This window comes from Nannospalax galili, unplaced genomic scaffold (assembly GCF_000622305.1).
Source record: "Nannospalax galili isolate Female #2095 unplaced genomic scaffold, S.galili_v1.0 scaffold238, whole genome shotgun sequence".
NCBI classification, from domain to species: Eukaryota; Metazoa; Chordata; class Mammalia; order Rodentia; family Spalacidae; genus Nannospalax; species Nannospalax galili.
The window spans coordinates 3,198,084-3,203,878 of NW_008341888.1; the positions used below are offsets into that span (position 1 = coordinate 3,198,084).

Genomic DNA, 5,795 nt, shown 5'->3' on the forward strand with positions numbered 1-5,795 from the left:
TTTTCTGAATTCATTCAGAAGTTTATCCTTATCTTCTTTCAGTTCTTTAATTTCTTTGTGTGTTCTTTAAATTCACTGATTTCTTTTACCATGTTTAAAACTTTTCTTTTGAGTTCCATGTCCTGTGTTATCTCTAGGAGTTCTCATTATACTCCTTTAGAGGTCTGGAGGTACTTGGTGGGGATATATTATTTTGGTTTTTCATGTTATTTTTTCTCTGTGACTTTGTCATGTGAATTTCTTTTATAGTTTCAGATTCTTGTGTGAGACTCCAACCTTCCTTTGTTGAGTTTAGGTCTCCTTTTTGTGAACTTTATGTGCCTTTGTGGTTTGCTTGTTGGGCAGGAAAAGCTGGCTGGTCTATGCCTCAGGTTCTCTCTTTTGATTTTATGTTGGATTGGCCAAGTTGCCTTTGTCTTCAGGAGTTCCCACAGAGGCACAATTCAATGAGGTTCAGATGCTCTAAGGCTTTCTCCTAAGGTCTGGATCCCTCCAGGAAACATTCTGCCCTCAGGAATTTGTGGGCTGGGCTGGCCTGGGAGCAGGGCTCAGGAAGGATGCTGGTCTCAGGAAGCTGGTGCCTGTGCCACCCAGTGATGCAAAAGGGGGTGGGAACAGGAAGATGCCCTGAGGTCTCCTCAGGACTACTGGGAGGAACTGGGTTGGTCTGGATGAAAACGATCAGGAAATAGTGGGGACTCTGTGCCATGAGGTCAGCCAGGTGTCTGGGGTGCCAAGACAAGAAATAGTCCAGTACCCAGGCTAGGGAGAGAGATGGACCAGGGAGCTGGGAGGGTGAATGAGGTTGGGGGAGTCAAGGCATGTTGGGCACTGTGGGGCCCACCCAGGAAAGATGCTATTACCAGGAAGCTGGTGGCTGAGCTGCCCAGGGAAGCAAAGGTAGGTGGGGGTGGGACCAGGCCCAGAGGTCAAAGCCACGGGACCCACCCAGGAAAGATGCTGGCACCAGGAAGCTGGTGGCTGTGCAGCCCATGGAAGTAAAGGGCTAAATTTTTTATTTTTTAAGTTTAAGAGAAGGTTTGATTCACAAATTTCATGCAATGAATTTTGATTATATTCAAGTTTCCTCTACCATCTCCACGTTCACCCTGCCACTCCCATCCCTGAATTCATGTCTTCTATTAGGAAATGAAAAACCCCATTCATTTTATATAATCCTTCTGAGTTGGGTGCCAGAGAAATCATATCTCATTAGAGGGTCAGCGATCTATAATTCTTACACAGAGGTGCACCAAAATAAGGGTGTACTCCCCTTCCTTTGAATGCAGTTTTGGGGCAGAGTGCACCCAGGTTTCTTGGAATGGAATTTTCATTCTTAGTTTCTGTTTCTATTTCACTCTGCTTAGGAATGTCAAGTAGGGATTTCTCTTTTTCTCAGTGGTCAAAACGCTTGGTTTTCCTCATCAAAGTTAATTGTTGGCAGCCTTTGCATGCAGGTTGCACTTTGGCTGTTTCTCAGCCTCACTCAGCACAATGACCCCACTGTGGACCAAGGGATTCTCCAACAGGTTGGTTCACCACAGGTTTTTAAGCTGGGTAAAAGCAGAAGCTAGGTTTTCATGGCAGGCAGGAATTACTCACAGGCCTCCAATCCAAGATTCTCTGAATGACAGTTAGGAAGCTTCACACTTTCATATGACTTTACCCCAGTGTCCTCTAGTTTATTTTCTGAAATCTGTAGACTTCACAGACTCCTAAGGTTGTTGAGGACTGCAGCCAGGTCTTGACAGCCATTGAGAGATAATGATGGTCTGCCAACGATGGGTGCCACCAGGGCTCATAGGTGAGCAGGCCAGTTCAACTCCACCATGCCATTTTAATTGGGTAGCCAAGCTGACATGCCAGTGCACATGGGCAGCCATGCCAACTCAGCTTTGCCCCAGCTTGTGTATTTGAGTGACCAGGCTCTGCCACTTCATGTGGGTAGCCAGGGTAGCAAGGCTCTGCTGGTGCATGTGGGCAGCCAGGCAAGCTCCACCCTTCTAGTGTGTGTGGGTGGCCAAGACAGCACAGTTCTGCCATCTTGGCTCCCCAGTTTTTTTCACTCTTGCCGAATCCTGAGTTCAGAATTTTGAGATCAATATAGAAGCATCAAGATTCTTAACAAAATCAAGAAGCTCAGAGTCATGTTTTAAGTCCTTGTGTGGAGAATCTCCATCAGTGCCATTGCTCCTGCTGAGCCACCATCTTGGCTTGCCAATTATTTTCTTTCTTACTTGCCAAGTCCTGAGTTCAGAATTTTGAGATCAAAATATTCATCTTGCGTGACAAGGTTCCTCACATGGTCCATCACATGCATTCAGCCTCGTGGTCATTAGTGGCCCCAAGCCCAGTAGCTAGCTGCCTGGGCATGCCTCATTCCTATGCCATCTTTTCTCTCAACACCATCATTTTGAGCTGTCTTGTTGTATTCCTTCCTGTATGTTTCACCAGTCATACTAAACAATGAGTTCTGGGTTGCAAAAGAAGATTTATTTTTGTACCTGTCTTTCATGCCTTTGTCCACCAGTTGAACAAAATACTTTCTGATCTTGGTACATAAATTTTGATTTATTTTTATCCTGTTTATATGAGTGTTTTGTCTGCATGTATGTACACATGAGTGCAATGCTTTCAATGGGCATAAGAGGGCATTGGCTCCACTGGAACTAGAGTTACAGAGAATTGTTAGCTGCCATGTTGGTGCTGGGAACTAAATGTGGGTCCTCTGCAAGAGCTCTTAACCACTGAGTCAGCTCTGTAGTTCCTCAAAACAAATTCTTGGCATGTATAGCTCAAGCTAGCCTGGAACTTTCTATCCTCCTGCCCCGGCCTTCATACTGCTGAAATTATTTTCATCAGACATATCTTTTTTATTTTCAGGATTTTTTTTTGAGATACTGTCTTGCTATGTAGCCCCCTAGCTGAGCTGGAATTCACTATGAGTGCCCAGGTTGGCTTTAGACTTGCAGTGATCCTCCTGCTTCTGACTCCCAGGTGGCATTATATAGGCATATGCCATGAAACCTGGCTTATAAGTATTTTGTTATTCACAGATAGCTTTCATTTACCTCTGGTTCTCTGAAGCATTTGTAGTCATCTACTAGCCTGAATGCTTCATGATGACATTACTTGCATACCTTTAAGATTATGCCACTGGACAGAGTAAGGAGTTTTAAAACACTGATGGACAAGTTTATGTAACTACTAGTCTGAGATCAAGAACACAAAAGAATTAATTACATGGGACTGAATGAACTGATGAACTTACAGCTTTGTTTGAAACACTGCTGGCTCTGGAATGTTTCCTTTTCTGGATTTAAAGAAACCTTTTCCATTTTCTCTTAGGTATCTATACTTTTAACAGCTTAGTAGCTTATGCTTTTGTAAATATCAATGAAATATTTATCTTTCCTCTGCACCTGGCCCTTCCACATTTTAAAAACTCATACTGAATATTCCTATTTGAGTTACAATATAATTATTTGCAAAAGTTCAATATGAATCAATCCTTCTTATAACAGGATATAATTAAAAAATACTGGTTATATAGCCAGCACTTTTATTGCAATATTAGAGTTCAGGCATTAAAGATGACTTTATGGAATCGATGGTTACCAAGCCCTCTTAAAAAAAACAGTCTAACATCGGTTTCTGGGGCTCTCAGGTTTACAGAAAAGTAAGGAAGTTCAAATTAACTGGCAGGATCAGGAAATATACAACATCTAAGGGGACCTTGGGAAGAGAGAGATCCACTGAAGCTAAAGGTATTGCTAATGAATTCCATTAGCAAAAGCTTGACTTGGTCTCCTAACCTTGAGAGGCTTTTAAAAAGTCTAATCAGATTAGACTTTTAAAAATTACTTACATAAATTTCCAGGAAAGCAAACTGAAAAGGCCTCCGAGACCAATTACTATTCTTTCTGTACTTATGTATATAATCAGGTCAAATCTAATAAGATGAGACTTACTTTGTAAACAAGAATAACCTTTAATTAGTTATCTTTGATCAAAAGAGGAGGGTGACTACAGAGCAAAATTTTATGTTTCATTGGAGAATTATAGCACATCCCATGAGTTCTCAATTCTGCTTTCCTCCCATATCTGATTGCACCTCTGCAAATTAATATTTCCATTTTCTCCAGTTTTGTGACTTAGCATTAATCAGCCCCTTTAGTAAAATCCTGCAATCTAAAACTGAACAACTTCATATAAACTTCAGAAAAATCCTGTAACAGATGATATATTAGCAAACTTTGCGCTTGCTGTCTCATTCACAAAGTTCATATAATGCTCCATCCTATCAACAAACACATTCAAACTAATAACTGAAAAATCAGCCCATTGGTACTTCCCTCCTTACTGTGCCATCTAAAGATGTTTAGAGCTCGAGTCTAAAAATCTCTGATGGACCTCTGAAGTAAGGAGTGTGTTTCCAATTATTAATCTTGTTTTAAGTTTAATTTTGTGTATGTTCTACTCATTAAATACCTGGCTTTTCTAATTACATCTGATTTTCTTTATGATACTGTGAATTATATTTCTAGACCCTAGTTAGTGTCCTTTACTACAAAGTGTCAACAGATAATTGAGCTGGTCCTTATAGAAACAAGACAATACAATGAGAAATGGACTTACGCTGTACAGTAACAAGAGGGACTGAAAAAGAGTCTTCATTTAAGCATTAGGCTCCTCTGAGGCCAGGCCCATCCTGGGGCATTCTTTCCAAGGCTCAAGTTTCAGCAAGAAGTATATATATCAAGCTGGATTACTTGGATATTTGATCACTACCTCTCACCATCGCCGAGGTGAAATCTGATCATTCTGATCTTTCAGCAAGAGTCACATTAAATCAGTTTAGAAAGAATTACCCAACCTTCTTGGACACACACACCCCTCATACACACACAGTAATGATAAATAAAACAAAATGTTACAGCAGCCTATTTAGGATGTCTTGTGATTGTATATGGTGTTTTGTGATTGAGTTTTGTAGTCAATGGGGAAATCATGTTCAGAGGTATGGGGTTGACATATGGCAGGTGATGCTATAACAGCATAAATATGAAATCCAAATTCAAACATGCCCGGTAAGTAAAGGGCAGCTCCTGTTCTCTCTCCTTCTAACTGTTCACCCAAAGCAAACAGCAGGCCAAGATGAAGAGAGGAGTCAGGGTTTGGATGAAGTCCTGGGAAGCTCAGCTGCCCCCTTCTCTCCGGCTAAGGAAAACTTTGTCTAAATTCCAGGAGTCTTGCTCAGCTTTCCAAGTTTCCAGACCCATAATCAGCTTTGAGTGTCAGTGTCCAGACCCATAATGGCCTAATCTGCCCAGTGGCCTGTTGCTATGGTAATCCTGCAAGTGCTTTCATCAGTAAATGAAATAAAAGGCAGCAGGAATCCTGGGGTGCTTAGGCACATAAGAAAGGAGGAAGAATTGCAATTTGAATATCCTAATTGCACTAATTGATACACTTTTGTGATTAAAAGCCCACAAACACAGACCAGGGCAACAGGGGGCTTGGCAGGAATGAGAAAGTAGAAACTGGCTTCTTTCTTTGGAGAAACCTCCACTGGGTAATGTGGAAAGTAAGGAGAGGTGGCAACAAACTGGGTTGAACTCCCTGACTGCCTCTGCCTGCTTTGTTACAGATCCTTAAACACTGCAGACTGTAGTGGCTGCCTGGGGCCTGCTGACAGGGAGGTATCAAGAATGGCTCCCCTGAGCAAAGAGGCTGGTGCTCCCCTGACCTGGTGGCAACAGGGCACAGGCCATGGTGTAGACAGGCAGGCCAAC

At 42.1% G+C, this 5,795-nt stretch overlaps 1 non-coding gene across 1 annotated transcript; it reads right to left on the reverse strand.

Annotated features, from left to right (window-relative positions):
* Positions 1–2,427: 2,427 nt before the first annotated feature.
* On the reverse strand, positions 2,428–2,560 carry LOC115071167. Its single transcript, XR_003850276.1, has one exon. It is a non-coding gene; the product is annotated as a small nucleolar RNA SNORA40 (small nucleolar RNA).
* Between the last annotated feature and the right edge of the window lie 3,235 nt (positions 2,561–5,795).